We start from the raw sequence: 23,549 nt of genomic DNA, 5'->3' as shown, positions 1-23,549 counted from the left end.
ACCCTGGTTTGTGTGTCACTGTCTGTGCCTGTGTGTACATGGACTTCCATCTCCTCATGGCATCTCTGCTGGCAGCCAAGCTAAGCCCTGCATGAAGTAGAGCTTCCCTATGCCAGCTGGCAGCCACCACTGGAAGAGCCTACCCAGGACTCAGACAAGAGGAACTGCTCCCCACACATCTCAATTTCAGCTGTGAGCTGTCGATCTCTTGTATTCCTTCTCACCTCCCTTTTCTCTAAGACACAGAGTCTGTCCAACTTCCTACCCCCCAAGAAGGAGTCTGTCTGCTCATCCTCCTCCTTTCCAGCTTTGCCAGCTTGATGCTGCTGCCACAGAAATGATGCACACACAGAAGTTCGGAGACCATAAACAGATACAGCAATGTAACAAGTTTTTCCCTTCTGTCTTTCCACACTCTCTTTCTATTTAATTTTGACCATCCCAATGCACAAACCAACTGCTTTTGAATTGTACTGTTTGTCACCTACTATTATGCTACTCCCCAGCAGTGGAGCTATGTGGATATAGTGTCAATCCACTCATTTTCCCACTGGACTCCTTTGCTTCAGGCTGTCAGGTCCTACTGTTTTGTTACTGTTTGTGGTATCTCTTTGTCCTGCAGCAGTTTCTATTGACATTTCAGTCAGAGACAATTCCTCTGATCCAGCTCCCATAAGAAAAGCATCCAGGAAACCGTGACACAACATTCTGCCACACTTTATGCTCTGTCGTCATCTGTGTTTCGCATGTGTTGTGCTTATCTATTTTCTCCATGCCCTCTCTGGCATCTTTGAAAAGATTTGCATTACTAGCTGTATGCAAATTTATTAGGTTTGTGTTATTAGCTGGTACATTTTCCTTCAGTTCTTAAAATCTGCTTATCAGAGCTGGCACCTTTCCCTGCATCTTCATGTTTCACATGTCCTGAAGAACATGCCTCTGTTGCCTTTCTTGCTCCACTACTCAATCTGTCATCTCCATTCTTGGGTTTCCCTGCAGTGTTTTACAACTGTTGGAATAGCCCCTGAGTTGACAAAGTTGTGCCTGTGCCACCTAGAAGCATTTTAAATTCTGGCTGATCTTTTAAATTGAAATTGCTGTCTTATTAAAGGTTAAACCATAACACAATGCATTCAGGGCTTTTCTACACTGACAGATATGTTGAATTTGGGTGCAGCATGGTCACAGTCACAAGGATATTCAGGATGACAGTAGGTCCTGAGTCTGCAGCAAGACTTGCCTGTAGCTGTTTTTTAGGGCCTTGTTTAACCTTTGTCTCAGCTGAGGGTCTGATCTGGATCCTTATGTAGTCCCTGTTACTGCTGGCACAGCTAAATCATTTCCCTTATTTAACTTAATATAAACAGTATTGCTGCCCCACCAGAACAACCAGCTCCATCCTTCCTCTATAAGTGGCATTCTGCTCATCTTCTTTCCATCAAATTTTCAATAAATATTTTCTACTGCCAGAAGACAATGTAAAGACCAGTATGTCTTCTCCCCCACCTCTACTGGTCACCCCAACAATCAAAGGACCCACCTGTTACTGAAAACCTTGCTGCAGTTGTAAACCTTAATGGACAGCATTTCACCCATGACAAGCTTCCCATAGTGCGGCCAGTGAAAGAGCTGCAAACAAATGGAGCAGGAAGGGATGACAACTCATTCTCAGCCACACTTTCCCATGTCTCATGGCTGGTTGGCTCCCCCATGAGGTGACCAAGTCCATGGATATGATGAAAAGCAGCTGTGATGGGAAGTTACTTTCCTGCTGGCCAGGCATAGAGCCCCTCCAGCAGCACAGAGCCACAAGCCAGCTGCTACAGAAGACAGAGCAGCACCACCGTGGAAAAAAAAGGATGCTTGTGCCTGCTGGGGTCCCTGAGCTGGCAGGTTGTGGAGTGAGACAGAACAGGGGAATGTACAGAGGTGTTTGGGGAGAAGTGATCACCCAGGCAGGGAGTCATCTGGCTTAGAGAAAAGCTGCACTCTGGACCTTCAACTCACCACACATCCAAAACAGTGGCTGTGCCTCCTGCTCCCCGCCACCTTCACTGCCTTTCCCCAGGCAGCACACTGGCACTGGGACTTGAGCAAGGGATAGGTGGGAACCACCCACTGGCACAGCACAGGTGGGCTGTCACAGGCTTCAGTGGGGATGGCACTGAAGAAATGGACATGCTTCCCAGGCCACCCCATCCCTGCCCCTGCATACTCACACATATGCACACATACATGCATTCAAACACACAAGTCCCACTCCTGTCCCACAAAGCATCAACTGCAGTGACAGTCCGGCTTTCTGAGGGCAGGGGGAGCTTTGCCTTCAGCTTTGATATGCCCAGGCTTCTAGGTAGTGTCACTCAGCTGAATTTCAGTTCCTGGAGGCTTGTACATGTAGGTCACATGCACAATGTGAGGAATCCATCTGCCCCTCTGAGCAGAGAGGAAGAAGGAGACAGCAGAGAAATTCCCAGTTTAGTGGAAGGTGGCCCTGTCCATGGTGTGGGGGTTGGAACGAGATGATCTTCAAGGTCCCTTCCAACACAAACCAATCTATGATTTTATGACCAAGACACTGACTTGTCCCATCCCAGTCCCATATGTTCCACATGATTCCAGTTTCCTCACCTCCTTGAAGATGGCCTCTGGGCCACAGCAGACCTTTCTTGTCTTCTGGGTGAAGCCTTGAGAAGTAGAGAGGAGGCGTAAGGTGCTGGCAGGAGAAGGAAGTCCCCAGCCCTAAATCCCCAAACCCCCACCCTCCCGGCCACCTGAGCCCACCTCGGAAGCTGAGATGGACCTGCCGCTCGCCATGGCCCGGCAGCTGGGAGAGCCGCTGGACACCAACGCTGAGCGCCATGGAGCTGGTTGTGGGCCCTGCTGCCTCTCGCTCAGCAGTGCACCGCCCGAAGTGACTCAACCTCAACTCACCCAGCCGGTCCAGCCAGACACTCCACACCCCAGTGGCCCATGGGCTGGGCAGCCCCTGCAGAGGGACATGGGGAGGCGGGGAAGCCCTGGCTGTACTGCCTCCCTCCCTCAACCCACTGGGCTGAGCCCCCCAGAATGCAGCTCTGCTGGCTAAGAGAGCCCTGGACCACAGGGACCCCCGGGGAGCACTGCAGGAAACAGCAGGGGACGTGAAGCCATCACATGGCCATGCTTAAGCTGGTCCTTGGAAGGACATGGGCTGCTGAATTCAGAACTGAGAGACACTGTCTGTGAATACAGTGCCTGGCTCTGCTATCAGCCCCAGCCCTGCACCATCCCCAGCACAAAATCACAGGTCCTGCAGCTAAAACCCTCCAAAACAAACAGAGTGACGGTGGGAAAGGGCAGCTCAGATTGTAAGGGTTGGGCTCCTCTGACATGAGGAAACAGCACATGCTCAGCAGCCTCCTGAGCAGGGACCTGAGGTGCTACTCAGTGGAGGTAAGAAGCCAGAGCACTTTGGGACAGCACACCAGCTGCCAGATCTCTGCAGGGCAAAGACAAGCATCAAAATCCACAGGCAGTGGGATGGGAGCTTCAGCTGCTCCACAGGATGCTGGCAACCTCACAAGGAGGGGTAGGAGGGAGACCTGGGGCACATGGTGCCAGAAGCTGGCTGTGCTCCCTACTGCAGCCCCCAGGCCTAAGCCAGCTCATCCTATCTACTCGAGAGCTGATAGAGATGCCAGAGTTCTTTCAAAGCACAAATTCAGACCAGATTAAAGCAGTCGAACAATTATGAGCTGAGCAGATTTTGGAGGGCATTTCTTCCTCCTGAGGGTCTGCTTCTCCCTCTCAGCACCCAGCACCAAACACGTGTTACTGGAAAGATGTGTGCTAATGTCTTTACAAAGAATTTGATGAGTGAAGGTATGAGTGTTAGCTTGAAATGGGTCTTAATGTCTCTACTAACTTTGGTTTGTTGCAGAGCCCAGACAATTTGGGTTCTGAAACAGACAAGTGGGTCTACACAAGCCTGAACTTCTGAACTTTGCTGTAAAATGACAGGTTCAAGGGGGAATATGTGGTAGGCGATTCGGAAGGGCTGTACCTTTCAGGTACCTCAGCCATTGGGCAAAGGAAGAGGGCAATATGTAGCCGGGAGTTTAGGATAAAAGGAGTCTGGGGCCTGCAAATCCTTGAGAGAGAAAAGTGGACTTTCTCCCTTTATTGAAATAAAGTTTTGGGACTCTTCTGTCTCCTCTGTGGACACTGGCTTTTCATAGAGTGATTTTCCATACACATCCATCCACACATGAGTGCTTTGCAGCAGGCCAGAGCAGCTTATTCAGCTCCACAAACACCAATGAGTGAATCATACCTGTGTAATGCCAGTTTCTTCGAAGCAGGCTCTGCAAATATTCCCTTATTGTCCTTTTGCACAAGCACCTCCTGGACCACCTGAAAAGCAGTGCTGGGGGTGGTGGAAGCATGCTATATGTTGTACATGTTGGTGAAGCATGTACATGTGGGTGAAGCATGCTCCATGGTGTAGGAGGATGCAGCTTTACCACTGTCCTAGCTACAGGAGTATTCTATGCCCCTCTACTTCATTTCTTTTTTTTTTAACTATCAAGGACTCTCAAAATATCCCATGACTCACACAGTGTTACCTCATGAATTGTGAAACTCTCCGCCCTGAGGGAGGTACTGAGCATCCCCACCTGAACCTGAAAGGAATGAGAGAGATGTGTCTTTACAAACTGTGGGCCTGTTTGTAGATAAGGCCAGATATTGATAGGTGAAAAAAACAATGTGAAGAAACATAAATTCCAGAGGAATTCCACCAATTGACACTGTTGCTCACCCAGGCTTTGCTAAATTCTTGGACTTAGAGAAACAGAACAGAGATAGAAAGAAAAGACGGGTGGGGGCTTGGGGTTGTGTGGTGTGCACATTGGAAGGGGGTCTGTATTAGGCCATTAGGGAAGTCTGTACTTCTCAAGTACCTCAGCCAATTGGGAAAGAGAGAGGGAAAATTGGCTGGGAAATCAGGATAAAAAGGAGGATGCATCCTCCATCATTTTGAGACACCTTATGGAAAATGCCCCATTATCTCCCCCTTCATTCATTAATAAAGCTACAGGACTCCTCTGTTTCCTTTTCAGACATAAACCTCTGGCGTTGTGGATTAATTTTCCTAACAAACATGAGTGTATAAAATCTTTAGGCCTGGGAACTTCTGGCACCACCACTTGATAGATTTAGAGGAGGACCAGAACTTCGACAGGACTGATACCATCGTCCTGACCAACAGGGTGCCAGGTTGTATTCAGTCGTTGTGGGTTAAAACCACTTTTCTCTGTATTATTGTATTTATCGTAATCTCTTTAATAAATTTTAACTCTGACCTGTAATCTCTCTTAAGGTTGTTGAGTGGGGTTCATTTGACATACTGGTTTACTTTCAAACCAGCACGACCATGCAACAACAAAACATGGCAGACTTGACAGCATTTGGCAAAACTTTTGTGAACCCAAGTGAGCTCATCAGTTTAAAACAGACTGAAAGCTCAATGTGCTGACCCCACATCCAGTCATCGGTAGAGTGGAGTGAGGAGTGCAACTTAGGAAGTTTAATGAGACAACCACACCATCAAATTATGCTGCTGCTGAATGGATCCAGTACTTGCTCAAAGGTGGTCAGAAGACAGCACATCCTTATTGTAATATATGTTATGAAATAATTCGTGCTTATAGAGAGGATGTATTTTATAAGATTGTGAAATCCAAAAGAGTCTCTTACCACAAGCAGCCCAAAGATAGACGGTCTACTTGAATTCCAAGATTCCTGAAGGTGGCAGGAGAACAATACTCAGTTAACTTATGAATAGACGTGGCCAGCACAATGATCACCGCTATCCCGAGTAATCAGAAGATGCCCAAGGACAATCATCGCCCTGTTGATACCATCAATCAAGATAGCAGGAGTCGCCAGAAAGGTACATCTGAATACGCGACTTCTCTGGACGCGATTAACACCGGCTATCAACCAGGAAACAGCGATTGTCCAGCTCTGCACAGTGAAAGAAACTGTCTTGAATATGCAGAGTTACAAAAGAAACTGGGACTTCTCTGTCTTGGGCATAAAAAATTGTATAAAACAGCCCTGCAAAAAGCAGCACTTGTGAACGGGGGTAGATCTGATGCGATAGAGGTCAGATCTAGGTTCACCCAGTGCCAATCCCGGGCTTGACGTTGTCTCTTTGGCTGTGGTGGTTTTGAGGACCGTATTTTGGTCACAGAAAAAGAAAAATAAAATCTTTTCACATTTTTGATAATTTGGCTTTCGATTGATCATTTATAACACTATGGAGTTTCTGTGGCTTTCTCAAGCACCTGGAGCAGCTCATGACTACCCCCACCTGAAGACAGTGCCTCATTTTTAGCAAAACTGTCCCCTGCATATTTTAGACCTCAAGGAGGGCCATTAACCCAACCAGTTATACAGGAAAAAAGGGCATTATCTCCCACTGCCTGCTGGGTAGTGTGGCATAGCCTGGCATGAAATGTCACCAATATTTATTGCCATATGTCCAGGAAGCAAAAGGAACCCTCCCCACTGAGCTCCCACATGCAACAGCTCTTGATTTTTTCAAAGCCCTGAGGCTGAAATACCTTTGGGGATCACAAGTATAGAGGTGCTTGTTTAATCTTGGCAAGGGTAAAAAGACTTCTGGGGTGTTCCCTGTGCTCACCAGGAAGATAAATCAAGCCAGTGATTGGGGGACACAAAGAGCATGCACAACACATTGTCCTGAGGAAAATAACCTGACCTCTCCTCTAACTTGACAGCTGTGCGGTGCCATCAATCTGCATTCCAGCTACACCCAGGGCAGCATGTGGTAGGAAACAGACCTACCATCCTTCCACCAAAGCGCACAGCGGCTGTCTGCACTTCCTCTAAAACCTGGAGCCCCAAGGAGAGTAAAAGACAGAAAACAGGCAAAATTCTGCCATCCTAGGTCAGTAGCTTCTAAATTTAGCTTCCCATGGCTTTTCACATGGGCCCACACCTATGCAGCTCTTCCTCCTAAGTTACAACTACAGGACTTGTGTCCATTTTCTTGCTCACATTTCAGCCACTTACCTGTGGGTAAGGAGCATCTCCTTCAAATTCTGGTCTGTTCCCACAGTGGAAAGAACTTCCCCAGATCCCACTCAGACCTGCCTCTACCACTTCTTGGCCTCTTCCTCCCCAAAACAGGAAAGGTCTCTTCTACCATAAATGAGTCCTATACCTGGAGATACCTCAGCTTGCTGCAGAACAGTGACTTCACTCCTTACAGGGCAGACACAGAGGACTCACTCCCTTTTGCATGGGAACTGGCAGAGGCTTTACAAGCAGCAGTAAAATGGGCTTCAAAATACACACAGACAAAAAAAAACAGCCTTAGGTTTCTTGTATGTATAACAGAGAAAGAGAGCTCTGTCTACAGGCTGTAAGCAGCTGAAAATGCAAGTGAAGGATGTTCTCAACCAAAGGAGAAGTTTCTCAGAGATGACTTGGCAGTTTTCCTCCCTCTCTTCCACACCTGTAACACATTTCAGTTTAGACAGCCACTCGAGAGGTCGCTTGGTTTCCTTCAAGACTGAGCCTTGAAGTGCAAAACTGAGTGCAAGAAGTGCAAAAAAATGGGGTGATGCAGGTTAGGTGTCAAGAAAGACAGTCCAACTTTCTCTAGAGGAAGCTAGCTGCTGTTTATGTAACGTGAGAGGACATAACATAGTCAAAATAGGTTCGAATAAAAAACTAGAATAGATTCATCTTGACTCAGCAGTGGTTCTAACCCCACAGCCCTTCAAGCACAAGCTACGTAATGGTAGATGGAGTGCAGCTTCCTCCATCATGCATTAGCAGCTAGAGCGCAGTAACGCTGAGTGCAGTGAACAGGAACGGGCAAACAGGGGTGTGACACGTTTCTGAGGGCGTGGCACATCAGTTTGTGAGGCAGTTTGCACAGGGAGGGCAAGCAGGCAGGGTTGCAGGCTTTTCCTGCTAGTAAGGGTACTGTGTATTGTTTGCAGTGTTTCTGTCGGTTGGTAGGTTTTAGAATTCTGTTAGTAATGGCTTTTACACGATCGAAAACTGTAAGAGTGGTTGTAAGAGTGTATGTAACCAGATGGAACCCTCCAAAAAGGATGCACCTGTCCAGACCCATTCCTGTGCGGAGTGTTTGAGCTTATCAGTGGTTTCAGGGGGCTTTGCGGAAGAAATCTGCCTGCAGTGTGAATAGGTGAATGATCTCCTTTCACTGAGTTTAGAGAGGAGGTTGAAAGACTAAGGAGTATCAGGGAAAGTGAAAGGGAAATAGACTGGGGGAGTACTGCCCTTCCATCCTTGAGAGAGGCCTACCAAGAGTCAGAGGACACCCATGCCTCCCACTGTCAGACAACAGAAGGACACCTGGTAGATGAAGGAGAGTGGAAATGGGTCCCTGCTTGGGGAGGTAATAATAAAAATTCCTCCTGACCCCCATCCCCTAGCCAGGTGCCACTTCAGAATAGGTATGAGCCCCTGGATCTGGAGAGTTAGACAGATGATTTAGAAGAAACTTATCTGCCCAGTGAGCCTCCCAATTGTGATTCATCTGTAAGACGGATCACCACGTCTAATATGAAAAAGAAAAGAAGGGTAATTGTAGTGGGTGACTCCTTTCTGAGGGGAACAGAGGGCCCCATATGTTGACTGCACCCACACCACAGAGAGGTCTGCTGCCTCCCTGGGGCCTGGGTACAGGATATCACTGAGAAACTGCCTGGGCTGATTCAGCCCTCTGATTATTACCCACTGCTGAGACTCCAGGCTGGCAGTGATGAGATTGAAAAGAAGCACGACAGGACAATTAAAAGAGACTTTTGGGCACTGGGACAAGTGGTTGATAGAACAGGGGTGCAGGAAGTCTTTTCCTCAGTCCTTTTGGTGGGTGAGAAAAATGGTGAAAGGAATGGGATAGCTCACATTATCAGTAAGTGGCTCAAGGGTTGGTGTCATTTGCAGAATTTAGGATTCTTTGATCATGGGGCAACTTTTACAACGCCTGGCCTGCTGGAACCAGACAGGCTCCATCTCTCCGTGTTAAGGGCAGAACGTTTTTAGCTCATGAACTGGCAGAACTTGTTGAGAGGTCTTTAAACTAGGTCTGAAGGGGGAAGGAGATGCCTCTGCGCTGTCTGAAAGCAGACCCAAGGGTGGTAAGCCTGAGTTGGGGTGAAATCAGCAGCCGAGCTAAGGTGCATGTATACCAGTGCACACAGCATGGGTAACAAACAGGAAGAGCTGGAAGCCATCGTCCAACAGCAGAGCTATGATGTAATTGCCATTACAGAAATGTGGTGGGATGACTCACATGGCTGAAGTGCTGCACTGGATGGCTACAAGCTCTTCAGGAGAGATAGGAAAGGGAGAAGAGGTGGAGGGGTGGCCCTTTATATTAGGGAGGCTTTTGTTGCCATAGGTATTGAAACTAATGACGATGAAGTTGAATGCCTATGGGTGAGAATTAGGGGGAAGGCCAACAAGGCTGACATCCTACTTAGAGTCTGTTATCATCCACCCAACCAGGAAGAAGAGGTGGACAACTTATTCTATAAACAGCTAGATTTTCAGGTTCATCAGCCCTTGTTCTTGTAGGAGACTTCAACTTGCCAGAGATCTGCTGGGAACTTAATACAGCTGAAAAAAAGGCAGTCCAGGAAATTTTTAGAGTGTGTGGAGGACAAATTTTTGTTGCAGCCGGTGGGTGAGCCCACCGGAGAGGGACTGTATTAGATGTGCTGTTTGCAAATAGAGGTGGGCTGGTGGGAGATGTGGTTGGAGGCCGCTTGGGGCACAGTGATCATGAAATTATAGAATTCTTGATATTTGGTGAAATGAAGAGAAACACCAATAAGACTTTTACATTGGACTTCCAGAGGGCAGACTTTGGCCTGCTTAGGAGACTTATTCAGAGAGTTCCTTGGGAAGCACCCTTAAAAACAAAGGACTGTATGAAAGGTGGGTGTGCTTTGAAACAGAGATCTTGAGGGCACAGGAACCGACTGTCCCTGTGTGCCAAAAGATGAGTTGATGAGGCAAATGTCCAGCTGGGATGGGCAAGGAGGTTTGGAGGAGTTTTGGAATAAAAAGAAGATGTATCATCTTTGGAAGGAGGGTCAGGTGTCTCAGGAAGTATTTAAGGGGGTTGCTAGAGCATGTAGGAAAAAAATTAGGGAGGCCAAAGGTCAGTTAAACTTAAAATGGCAACTTCTGTAAAGGATAATAAAATATGTTTTTACAAATATATCCATTGTAAAAGAAAGGGTAAGACCAGGCTTTATTCTTTATTAGATCCGAAAGGGAACTTAATAACTGCAGACTAAGAGAAGGCAGAAGTGCTTAACACCTTCTTTGCTTCAGTTTTTAGTGGGAAGATGATTTGCCTTCAGGACAACTGTCCTCTTGGATTGGTTGATGATATCAGGGGGCAGAATGGTCCCCCCATTATCTAAGAGGAGGCAGTCAGAGAACTGCTGAGCTGCTTGGATATTCATAAATCCATGGGACTAAATGGGATCCACCCCAGGGTGATGAGGGAGCTGGCACATGAGCTTGTGAACCCGCTCTCCATCATTTACCAGCAGTCCTGGTTCACTGGTGAGGTTCCATATGACTGGAAGCTGGCCAATGTGATGCCCATTCACAACAAGGGTCAGAAGGAGGATCCAAGCAATTATAGACCAGTCAGCCTGACCTCAGTACCCTGGTAAGGTAATTGAACAGTTTATACTGAGTGTCATCATGCAGCACTTACAGGACTACCAGGGTATCAGACCCAGACAGCATGGGTTTAGGAGGGGTAGGTCATGTTTGACCAACCTGGTCTCCTTTTATAACCAGGTGACCCTCCTGGTAGATGCAGGAAAGGCTGTGGATGTTGATGTGTATCTGGACTTCAGCAAGGCCTTTGACACTGTCTTCCACAGCACACTCCTGGAGAAGCTGCAGCCCACAGCAGGGACAGGAGCACTCTGTGCTGGGCTCAGAACTGGCTGGATGGCCGGGCCCAGAGAGTGGTGGTGAATGGTGCTGCATCCAGCTGGCAGCCAGTCACCAGTGGTGTCCCTCAGGGCTCTGTGCTGGGGCCAGTCCTGTTCAATATTTTTATTGATGACATGGAGGAGGGTGTTCAGTCTCTCATTAGTAAATTTGCAGACAACTCTAAGCTGGGAGTGTGTGTCCATCTGTTGGAGGGTAGGAGGACTCTGCAGGGAGACCTGGAACGGCTGGATATATGGGCAGAGTCCCATAGGATGAAGTTAATAAATCCAAGTGCCGAGTCCTGCATTTTGGCCATAATAATAACCCCCTGCAATGTTATAGGCTGGGGACAGTGTAGCTGGACAGTGCCCAGGCAGAAAGGGACCTGGGGGTACTAGTCGACAGCTGGCTGAGCATGAGCCAGCAGTGTGCCCTGGTGGCCAAGAAGGCCAATGGTTCCTGGCCTGGATCAGGAGCGGTGTGACCAGCAGGAGCAGGGAGGTCATTCTGCCCCTGCACTGGGCACTGGTGAGGCCCCACCTTGAGTGCTGTGCCCAGTTCTGGCCCTTCATTTTGGGAAGGACTTTGAGACACTTGAGCATGCCCAGAGGAGGGCAACGAGGCTGCTGAGGGGCTTGGAATACAAACCCTGTGAGGAATGACTGAGGGAGCTGGGGTTGTTTAGCCTGGAGTAAATGAGACTTGGGGGTGACCTTATCACTCTCTACAACTTCCTGAAATGTGATTGTAGCCAGGTGGGGGTCAGTCTCTTTCTCCAGGCAACAACTGACAGAACCAGAGGACACAGTCTTAAGCTGCACCAGGGAAAATACAGGTTGGATATTAGGAAAAAGTTTTTTACAGAAAAAGTGATAAAGTACTGGAATGGCCTGCCCGGGGAGGTGGTGGAGTCACCATCCCTGGATGTGTTTAAAAAAAGCCTGGATGTGGCACTCAGTGCCAGGGTTTAGTTGAGGTGTTAGGGCATGGGTTGGACTCGATGATCTTGAAGGTCTCTTCCAACCTAGTCATTCTGTGAATTCTGTGAATTCAACCCCAAGTTCTGTCTTCACTCAAGCTTGTAACTTAAGTTTCAGGGCCTGGATCACAGATGCAGTCTGCCAATGTATTCTCACCAACTTCTGGTTTATCAGGTAGAACACACAAATTCTTTTGCAACTTCACAGTAAAGGAACATCTTATCTTGCTGCAGGAAAGGGCTGTGGGATTCAGCAGTCAATAATTAAAGGAGAACAAAATTAACAATGATGGACAACTGGCTCTGGTTTTTTTTTTTGGATCTCACTGAACCTAGACTCAGATACTGAAACACCACTATCCATATTGCTGGAAAACAAAGGGAGAAGTCCAGGAAGGAAATAAGAGTCCAGACATGTTATCTAAGTCAAAGTAGAATATTTATTTATGTAACTGAAAGTGTTGATACTTGTAGTACAACAGCAACCCCAAGTTTCTTTGTCTCTGCTTTGAAATAAACCAAAACATTCCTCAAAACATTTGCGCTTTGCTATCATATGCCTGTTCTACAGTTCCCAGATCATGTAATGCACACTTCACACTACCAAGATGGCACCTCCTTGGAGTTCCACAGATAAGTTACTTCTTCACTTTGTAACTTGTGTGATATAAAGAATTCACTTAAAGCATCTTCATTTCAGTGTTTCCAACTGCAGGATTTTTAAAGTCACATTAATGGGACTCATTAATCTCACCTCAATTCCATTATTTAATGATTAATTCTCATTTAACCCACATAAATAAGCAAAGTGCAGTGTTCTTGAACTATAACAATGGCTTCAAGCAGAAGTTCATCACAGAAAGAAATTTTGCTAATAGGAAAGTGTGATTAAAAAGAAAGGTATGGTCAGAAAGGTATGATCACTGAAACATAAAATAAATATACTGGCACTTTATGAAGACAACAGGAACTACCTCAGGCATCCAACCAACAGTCTTTGGTCACATCCATTTGAAAGGTAGCTTGATAAAAGACACCTATCAAGGAGCACATGGTAAGTGTCATTACAGCAAACACAGGTGCAGCACTTGTATCACCAAGTTCAGCACTAGAGCAGCTCAGTTCAGAGGCCTACCCTGATAGTGAGCAGCAGATGGGCTGTGTCAAGCAACTATGTGCAGTGTGATGTGTCACAAAGTGTTGCTGTTGCAAGGTAGAAAACAAACAAGGTCAATCTTTCTGTGACAAAAACTTCCAGCACTTGGAGGTTTTTCTGTATTTACATTTCTTTCAATAGAAATCTTTGAAAGATCAAAGACTCAGCGCAAACAGGTGAAAGAAGTGGTATGACTGGTGCAATCTCAAGGCACTGAGCACCCACAGTGTGCAAGAGAGAGTGTGGCTGCAGGCAGCTCTCCTTCACCCCAGTGCTACAGGTAGCCAAGGCTAGCTGAATCTACATCACCTTGATTTCTGGCAGTTTCAGGGGGGGCCACCCTGGCCATTCATATTATGACACTAGCTGCTTGGGCACTTCAGCCAGAACTATCTGGGAAAGGGCTTCCTGGGAAGCCTGAAAAGAGAATGGGGAGAATAAATCAAAAATACCACAAAGAACAGATTTGGTAGCCTAGTGAAACACTCTCTTAGAGAATTCAGAACACCTGCCCTGCTCATTCTGTTTTAAGAATTGGTTGCTACAGCTTTAGGAGCACTTCCAGTCAGTCTCAGTGAGCGCTGCTGATGAAAACCGCTTGTTCTCACCTCAACCTCAGACTCACATAGCCCTTATGTGGCCCCAGTCTGAGTGAAAACTGCCCTAGCCACTAGCAAGGTCTCTCATTTTGGGTTTTCATTTGAATTACTCAAGCCAATTGACTATGCAAAATGCACGAACACCAACACCAACAGTGGAAGTCAGGGAGCTGGTGAGTGGCTGGACTGCTTTCGACAGCAGGAAAAATGACCTCAGCTTCAATCACTCATGGGCCTCAACATCAGAGACTGATAGTATGATCTCAGTTCTTTGCTAAATGTTCATATCCCAGGACAGAGAACATCCCCTTTAATCCTGCAATAGCCAAGAGATAGTATGCGAAATCAATTATACAATGAAGGCTCCGAAGAACGGCAAGACAGCAAGACACAGCTTTGAACACAGAAGCCAACATCTCAACTCTCACTGGGAACAAGCAGCACAGGCATGCCCTCTGAGCATGCAGCTTGCGCTGCCTTGTCAAGACCGTGGTCATTTTTAGGATGCATACATCCTGGCAATGGGACTCTTCTGAATTAAAAAAAACATATATTTTTGAACTGTTGGAAAGGCACAAACTGGACAATGTCTCGTGCAGCTGGCTCTCCTGTCACAGATTTCAGAACACTGCTGTCTCCATCAAGGAACTCCATTGCTTTAAAATTGGCTTCACCAACACCAACAATGATAATGGACATGGGCAGATTAGAGGCATTAACAATGGCTTGCCTAGTTTGGTCTAGATCTCCATCTGTGATGATCAGCAAGGTAAAGTATTGCTGAAAAACATGAGAAAGCATACAGTTAGATATTTCAACACCAGAGCTCACATAGCTGAAGGTAGATAGAGATAGAGACAAACCCAGAACATTAAAGAAACTTATGTTCATTCGCATTTTTCCTATGCCTAATGATTTTCACTGTGCACTTCCAATATTCTCTGTACTAGAAAAAAGAGAAAGGATTAAGTTCAATTTATAAAGAACAGTTACATCAATAGGCAAAAAGTACTAGAGACAAAAAGTACTACTAAATAAACACAGCTGCATACAAAATTCACTGATAGGTGCTGTTTTACTGACTGGCATTCAGAAAGGTTAGAGATATTTAATATCCCTGAAGTATAACTCAAAAAGCCTTGGTTCTTTTTTATTGATAATTTAATTCAGGTGTGTCTAATTAGAAGCATTAGAAGTATTAGACATCCAAAACACAGCAGTGATTGATAAATAACATGAGAGGTTCTAGAGGTAACGTGAAGGGAACAAGGGTTTTTCCAGAAAGAAAGGAGAACCTCAAACCAATGCCTTAGTGTGGTAAAGTGTTTAAAATTTCTATAATTTTCCAGAAGCTGAAGTTTAGTACCTGGTTCTGAAATGAGCAACTGCTGTTTTATAGCAGCTATTTACAGACTTAAAAGGAGGCAAACACAATGAAAATAAGAGAAAACTGAATTTCCAATTCCAAAGCACAGTTAACATAAATTGCTGTACCCAATTGCTGATTCTTTACTTAAATAGTTATGTTTAAATCTGAAAGAAAAAGTAGAGATATTTAACACATTACAAGAATTAGGAAGATTTCCCCAAAGTGCTGGGAAAGTTAAAAAATACCCTAGAAATGCAAGAAATTGATCTCCTTAGCCCAAGTGCTTCACAGCATGGGAAATATATTTGATATACATACAAACATTAAGGAGCACCAAAATACTGATAGAGCTTGGTGATAAAACAAGTAGCACAGTAAATGTCAAAATTCTTTCTGAGTGGTCTGTCAGAATGATATCAGCTAAAATCTATCAGTACATCCAAGTCCTTCATTCTTAAGCAAAACAAATTAAGTTTTAAAGAAATGAAGTAAAATTTTAACAGCAAACATGGCCACAGCAGCACACAAATGAGCCCATGACCATAGAGAAGCACAGATGCTCTGCAATCAGCACACAGATTGAACAGTTCTCAGACTCCATGCCACTATGGTGGGACAGATAGTCAAGCCCTCTGGTAGCTTCTAAGAGGTTTTTTCTCAACATTCTTGAGAGCAAAATTGTTCAGCACAAAACTCTATTCTATGTGCATGCCCTACAGGTGACAGAGCTTGGTAAGAGAGATTAGAGCAAGGCAACTGCTGCCTCAGTCCAACTGGCTGAACAGCCAACACAGCACCCCTGTACAACGCAACAGTAAGTACAGTGCCAGCAAACTGGGAGAGAAATAAATATCACTTGAGCAATGCAACTAATGTGTCTACCCAGTATAGGTTCATATCAGTATGTACCAAGAGAGAGCATCGACATGCTCTCTGTAGGCTGACAACAGAAGACCAAACTTGGAATTCAAAGGAAGGAAGCTAACATCAATTCACTATTCCATTCTATTCAACCATCAACATGGAAAACATCAACCCAAAGCATATCCACAATAAAGACCTTGCACTTACTGCAGCAGTTCCTTGTTGCAGCAAGTGTGCTGCAAACCTTGCCACATGGTTTATAATAGAGGAGAAGTTGGTTGGCCTGTAGAGTCGGATCTGCGGCAGAATTTGGTGGTAGGCATCCGCTATTCCTTGGATCCCTACAACACAAGGAAGGAAAGTTGCCACAAGAGCCCACAATTCCTCCAGTCATTATTTTATAAGCATTACTAAACAGCATAGCCAGAAGACAACTGACACAGCTGTGAACTCCTGAAAGGAAAATAAAGCAGCAGCGTAACTGGAAATACAGGAAGCATAGAGATGAAAGCAGTGGACAGCTGCAGACATAGGATTTGCACATTTCTTCCCCATTCTACAATTCTTCACATCAGTTTTTGTGCCTTTAACATCAGAAAGTTCAGGATTTTAGCTTTTGAACTGGCAGGGTTGATTGAGAAGGCTTCAAACTAGGTTTGAAGGGGGAAGGCAATAAGACCAGACTTGGAAGACATGAGCCTAGGGCTGACATGCCAGCATCAGGGGTGAAATCAAAAGCCCAGCTAAAGTTCATCTATACCCTGCTGACTTTGAAGTGTGTGAGTATCACTGGAACACACTTGCACACTTACAGAGACAAGCCAGGGTTTCCTATGGTAATAAAAGCCAAAAGGGAAACAGCAGAAAATTATCTCAAAGGAATGATGAATATTCCTCCAGGAAGGTGATACAGCCAACAGCCCAGCTGAGTGCTTTACACCAACACAAAGAGCACAAGCAACAGACAGGAGGACCTGGAAGCCATTGGTGCTCCTAGAAAGCTACAACTTTGTGCCCTTATTGAAACTTGGTGGGACATCCATGGGAACCCTGTCACTAGAGTACAGCTATTGATGCCTACAGGCTGTCAGGAAGGAACAGGAGAGTAAGAAGAGGTGGAAGGGCTGCCCTCTATACCAAGAGGTGGACTGAGTGTGAAGAGCAGCTATGTGGGTAAAAATCAGATAGAAAGCCTGTGGGTAAAAATTAGTGACCAAGGCAACAAAGGGAACTTCATGGTTGGGGTCCACTACAGACTGCTGGATCAAGGGGAGCCTGTTGATGAAACCTTTCTGCTCCAGCAATGGGAGGCTCTTGTCCTGCTGGGGGACTTGAACTGTCCTGATGTCTGCAGGGATAGTAGCACAGTGAGCTGTAGGCAATCCAGGACACTCCAGGAATACATGGAAGAAGATAACTTCTTGACCCCCATAATCAACAGCCGTGCCAGAGAAGGTGCATTACTGGATCTGCTGGTCACCAACGCAAGGCAGCAAATTGGGAACATCAAGATCAGAGGCAACCTGCACTGCAGTGATCGTGCATTGATGAAATTGGCAGTCCTGAGGAATATGGGTCAGGTAAAATTAGGCCCCTGAAGGTTAGGAAAGCAGATTTCGCGCTCTTCAGAGAGACAATCAGTGGGATCCTCTAGGATACTGCCCTCGGGAACAAGGGAGAAGAACAGAGCTTGGCAGATTTTTAAGGAAGCTTTCCCTAGAACACAAAAGCTAGCAATCCCAGGAGCAAGAAATCAGGCAAGGAAGGCAAGACACCACTATAGCTGAGTAGGGAACTGCTGGTCAAACTAAAGGGAAAGAAACAAATGCATAGACAGTTGAAGCTAAGACAGGTCACCCAGGAAGAGTATAAAGTTCAGTTGTGTAGGGGTGGCCAAGGTGGAGCTGGAACTGAACCTGACAATGTAGGCGAAGAGTAAAAGGAAGGGCTTCTATAGGCCCATTAACCAGAAAAGAAAAGTCAAAGGTGTTAGCCCCTGATCAACAATGCTGGAAAACTCGTAACAACAGATGAGGAGCTTTTTTGCCTCAGTCTTCAATGGCAAACTCTCTTTCCACACCTCTTGAGTGGATGGACAGCAGGATGAGGACTGGAGGAGCTAAGTCCCTCCCACTGTAAGTAAAGATCAGGTGTGTGATCAGCTGAGGTATCTGAATGTACTTAAGTCTGTGGGACCCATAGATGGCTTCACCAAGGGCAAGTCCTCCCTGACCAACCCAGTGGCCTTGCACAATGGCATAGCTCAGTAGACAAGGGAGGGGACAGAGATGTCATTTATATGGACTTCTGTAAAGCCTTTGACACAGATCCCCACAACATCCTTCTCTCTAAATTGGAGAGAGATGAAGTTGATGAGTGGACTGTTGGATGGATAAGAAAGTGGTTGGACAGTCACATCCAGAGAGTAGTGGTCAATGGCTCAGAGTCCCAACGGACATTAGTGACAAGTGGGGTCCCTCAGGGGTCCATACTGGGACCAGTGTTGGTTGATATCTTCATTAGTACATGAAGGGAACAAGTGTACCCTCAGCAGGTTTGCAGATGACACACCTGAAGGACAGGGCCATCCAGAGGGTTCTGGACAAGCCTGAGAAGTGGCCCACGGGAATCTCTGAGGTTTAACAAGGCCAGACGCTGGTGCTGCATCTGAGCTGGGTATCAGTCCCAGTATTGGTCCAGACCGGGGCAGGAACAGATCAAGAGCAGCCCTGACGAGAAGGGTTTGGGGGTGCTGGTGGATGAGAGGCTGCACACGCCCGGCCGTGTGTGCTGGCACCCAGAAACCAACCATGTCCTGGGCTGCATCAAAAGAAGTGTGGGCAGCAGGTCAAGGGAGGGGATTCTGCCCCTCTAGTCCCCTCAGGTGAGGCCCCACCTGCAGTGCTGCATCCAGCTCTGGAGTCCTCAGTGCCAGACAGACACGAACCTGGTGGAGCCAGTCCAGAGGAGGCCACCAGGTTAATCAGGGGGATGGAGCACCTCTCTTAGGAGGAAAGGCTGAGAGAATTGGGTTTGTTCAGCCTGGAAAACAGGAGGCTTAGGGGGTGACATAATTGCAGCCTTCCAGTTCCTAAGGAGGGCTTACAAGAAAGATGGACAGGGACTTTTTACAAGAGCATGTAGTGACAGGACAAAGAGGAATGGATTCATACTGAGAGTAGGTTTAGATTAGATACTTCTTTGCTGTGAGGGTGGTGAGACACTGAAACAAGTTGCCCAGAGTAGTTGTGCCTGCCCCTTGCTTGGAAGTGTTCAAGGCCAGGTTGGATAGAACTCTGAGCAACCCTGGTCTAGCAAAAGGTCTCCCTGCCCATTGCAGGGGTCTGAAACTAGATGATCTTTAATGTCCTTTCCAATTAAAACCATTCTCTGATTCTATGAAATTGCAGGAAAAATAACCTAGCAAAGATATGCTGAAGACTATGTTTACTCTTCCTTTCTACCTTGTCAATTTATCTTGTTTGTCCTAATTAGACAAGGTCAGAAGCTCTTGGGAACACTATCTTTTGATTTTCTTTGTGCAGAAGTGAGAAAACAATCCCTGATTGAAGATTCAACCATTTCTGTAACAGAAATGGCAATCTCTAAGGGGTTTTCTAATGCAAAAAGCTTTTTGCAGGTTAACCAAACAATTTTTTTTTAAGTCCTATTTTAGATGGTTCGTACTCTTCTATGGATCTAAATTGGCCATCTAAATTGGCCTATTCCTGGCTTGTATCAATGCAGCTTCATTTGTCACTGTTTACATTGTCCATCATCAGGTTTTAGCATGGTACTACTCAAAACTGCTGCACAAAGACCCTAAAAGACCACAGACACAGATCCCAGTGAGGCAGACAAGGCTGAACTGAGAAGAATTGCTTGGATTTTAGCACTGAATTTCTAATTCAACTTTTTGTTGGCCTAAGACCAGAGGAAAAAAACTAAGTGAAAAATGCTTGTTCAAGAACAATTCTGTGTGACAGCGTGCTGAGAGATCTCAGCCCTTAAAGGTCATGATCTAGCATTGGGAACTGCCCTTAAATTTAGCAGTGTGCTGGGGTGACCCTGGCTGGATATGAGATGCCCATCAAAGCCATTTATCACCCCACTCTTCAGCTGGACAAGGGAGAGAAAAAACAATAAGGCTCATGGGTCAAGGTAAGGACAGGGAGATTGCTCAGCACCCACAGTCATAGGCAAACCAGATTTGACATGGGGAAATCAGTTGAATTTGTTGCTAATCAGATCTGAATAGGATAAAGAAAAGTAAAAACTAAATCTTGAAAACATCGTCCCCTCACCTCCCCTCTTCTGAGGCTCAAATTCACTCCCGAATTCTCTCTCTCCTCCCCCCTCAGTGGGGTACAGCAAATGGGGGCTGTGGTCAGTTCACATGTCATCTCTGCTGCTCCTTCCTCACTCAGAGGAAAGTCTCTCCTCACTCCTCCCCTGCTCCAGCAAAGGGTCGCTTCCACAGGAAACAATCCTCAATAAACTTCTCCCATATGAGTCCTTCCCACAAGCTGCAGATCTTAATGAACTCCCTGTGTCGGTCCCTGCGCATTCATTCAGGAACAGGCTGCTCCAGGGAATGGCATCCATGGGCTGGTGGTTTCTCCCCCATGGACTCCATGGGCTACAGAGGCACAGCTGTCTCACCATGGTCTTTACCACAGCCTGCAAGGGAATCTCTGCTTGAGTGCTTGGAACACTTTCTCCTCCTTCTTATTTACCAGCCTTGGTGTCTCTAGTATTGATCCTCTAATATATTCTCACTCCTTCCCTCTGAGAGCTGTCACACAGGGATTTTTTTCCACTTCTTAAATCTGTTATCCCACCATCACTGATGGGCTTGGTCTTTGCCAGTGATGAGTCTGTCTTGGAGCTGGCTGGCATCAGCTCCTTCAGATACCGGGGAAGACTCTGGCAGCTTGTCAGAGAAACCACCCCTGTAGCCCCCACTACCAAAACGTTGCCATACAAACCAAATATAACCTGAAATCTCCTCTGAAGAAGATGGCTATGAAGAAAAGCAAGCTTTTAAGACAAACTTGAAAAGAGAGCGGTCAAACATATCCACATTGCTGGTGGGGAAATCCTGGATTCTAAAAGCCTCAGCAGATGGTGGCTCTGGAATCTTAACAAGCACAGGCAAAGGGCTGAGCTGAATCCACTGGCACCTGTAACCCAGCAGAAGTAACCAATTTGAAGCAACAAAAATTTCAGTACAGATTGACAATCAATTAAATCTAGACCCCTTCACTGAAGGTTATGGAGCTTGCCTGCATCAACAGACATCTGCTTTTGTCAGCATCAAGGTGAGAGTACAGCTATATTTGCCCCGTGTCTTGGTGCTGCATTTGATTTCTGTGAGTTGTCAAATAAACACAGCACTTCAAACATCTCCCCCACTCAGTGGCATTATTAATAAAGAAGTGTTCTCATCTTGGCAATAAGGGTTGCTGGGGTTGAAGTTCAAACTCATGAGATACCTTGGGAAATGGGACATTACAAACAGTTAGGGAATGCAGACATGGACAGAGCAAGGCCCAGCATTGTGAAGGCCCTACCTGCCAGCTAGGAGGAACCTGAGCTCCAAACCCAAATGCAGGAAACAGCTTGTCACTGGAAAGAAAGGAAAACAATAAAAATGAGAAAGAGCAATTCTGTTATAACTCTTCGGTTTTATTCACCAAAAATAGCTGGAGACCAAGGCAGAATTCCTGCCACAAGGAATTGGTACATCATCTAGCTGCCCATGGCCTAGCACCAGGTATCCAATGGTTTCAGACTTGGGCTTGAGAGTTAGATAATTTCTCTCAGTGCAGCACCCCACAGGATTCTCAGGAGATTTCAAAGTAGTAAGAGAAAAGCCAGACCACTCCCAGCCTGGCTATAGGACAAAGCAGACAAATATGACTGCTCCCATTGCTCCCAATGTCTATTCCCATTCAACCAAATAGGACATTCATGTTTGTAATGCATCATCTGCAACAAGAGATCAGTGCCCACCTGAAGCATCAAGGGACTCAGAAGGGACAAGCCAAGCAAATATGGCAAATTATGAAGGGCTGCCATTGCCCTCCCTAGCACTGATACAAGCAAGAGGAAACAGTAGCAGCTCCTAAAGGAAGGGAGCCCCTCAATCATTAAAACAGTGCAGGGCTAGAACAAGCTGTTCTAGTCACATTTTTGACATGATGACTAGATCAGTCAAGATCATTACATATGCATCATAATTCTGGACTACACTTCCCACACTCTAGATGGCAATCAGGTACTCATTTATTCCATCTGGGCTGATGTAGTGAAAAGAATTTGGTGACTTGGGATCTCCACTGGAGGCAGTGAAGTCTACACCCACCTGATCAGGCAACATGATGGCAGCAAGTCACTGATATGTCAGCACAAACAAATGAGAAGAACAAACTATATCCAGAAACAGGGGGTTAGCTCAAGGCCACACAGTTCCTTTTCTCCCAGGCACACAGCAACCCTACACAGGGACATGCACACACGCCTGCACCCCTTTTCCCACTTGGGTACAGGTATTTCCAACCCATAGCAATCCTTTCCACTGACAGACCAAACCAATTTCTCAAAAGAAGTTTAAGAAGCCCTAGCTCCATTAAAGTGCTACTTGATCACAAAAAGCAAAAATACAGTATCCTTTAGTGTTTTGCAGACTTCATCACTGCAAATTCATACTGCATTTGCAGTCACTCATGCTGCCAATAAAAGTACCGAACACAACCTCACTGCCTTTGTCCTGTCATCTGTCACATTGTGTGTTTTATATAGCTTTTATTGTTGGTTATTTTTTATAAGTTGGTTATTTTTTATAAGTTAAGATTTGGTTTGACCCTCGGTTCCCCCCATGTTCTCCCTCATAATGGTTTGTTCCTCCCACCAGTTACCTGTCTTACCATTGTAACCAACCCCCTTTCATTTTGAGAAATTTCTATGTCAATCTTCCCTTAATTAACATATGATTTGTCCCCTGAGCCTTCTCCCTCCCCTGTGCCATTCCTATTGGTTCAGTTGTGCCCCTCGCTCTTCCCCTGGGCTTTGTTCATTGGTCCCTTGTGTCCCCCTCATGTCACACCCTTCCTCTTTGTAAGTGCCTCCCCAACGGCTTTTCTCTGACACTGTTACTGGCCCCGCCTGGGTCAATAAAGTGCCTTGGCATCCATACGTGTGTCCACTCCTTCCTTCCTTCACCTCAGTGCTTCGCAGTCCTGCTCTTGCCTGCGTCACCACACCGCAGACAGAGCCAATACTCAGGGGTTCTCGCAGAGGACCTGGGAGTGGCGGGATTTGTGGTCTCCACCAGTCACTCCGGGAGCGGCTGGCCGGCACCCGTCAGCTCCAGTGGCCGCAGTACGAGACTGCAGTCATCTACCAATGCAAGCAGTGGGGAACAACTCACCATAAAGTTAATCTGGCAGCCTCCCATCACATAGTCCAGAAGTGAATATTCTGTCTCAATCTAGAGGAACAGACATTGTAACACCTACTCATTTCACTATGATCAGAAAATAAAAAAGAAAAAAAAACACAACAAAA

The 23,549-nt window shown here is 46.1% G+C and overlaps 1 long non-coding RNA gene across 1 annotated transcript; it reads right to left on the bottom strand.

The window, feature by feature from the left end:
- Positions 1–12,409: 12,409 nt before the first annotated feature.
- On the bottom strand, positions 12,410–23,314 carry LOC139604315 (uncharacterized). Its single transcript, XR_011683940.1, has 4 exons — positions 21,554–23,314; positions 16,188–16,321; positions 14,478–14,527; positions 12,410–14,063 (listed from the first exon to the last, which is right to left on the bottom strand). It is a non-coding gene; the product is annotated as an uncharacterized lncRNA (long non-coding RNA).
- Positions 23,315–23,549: the final 235 nt, after the last annotated feature.

The sequence above is a fragment of the Agelaius tricolor genome, unplaced genomic scaffold, assembly GCF_023055355.1.
Source record: "Agelaius tricolor isolate 1412-34295 unplaced genomic scaffold, bAgeTri1.0.p SCAF_49, whole genome shotgun sequence".
NCBI lineage: Eukaryota > Metazoa > Chordata > Aves > Passeriformes > Icteridae > Agelaius > Agelaius tricolor.
The sequence above is the reverse complement of the archived record's forward strand: the minus strand, read 5'-3'. Positions and strand labels throughout refer to the sequence as shown.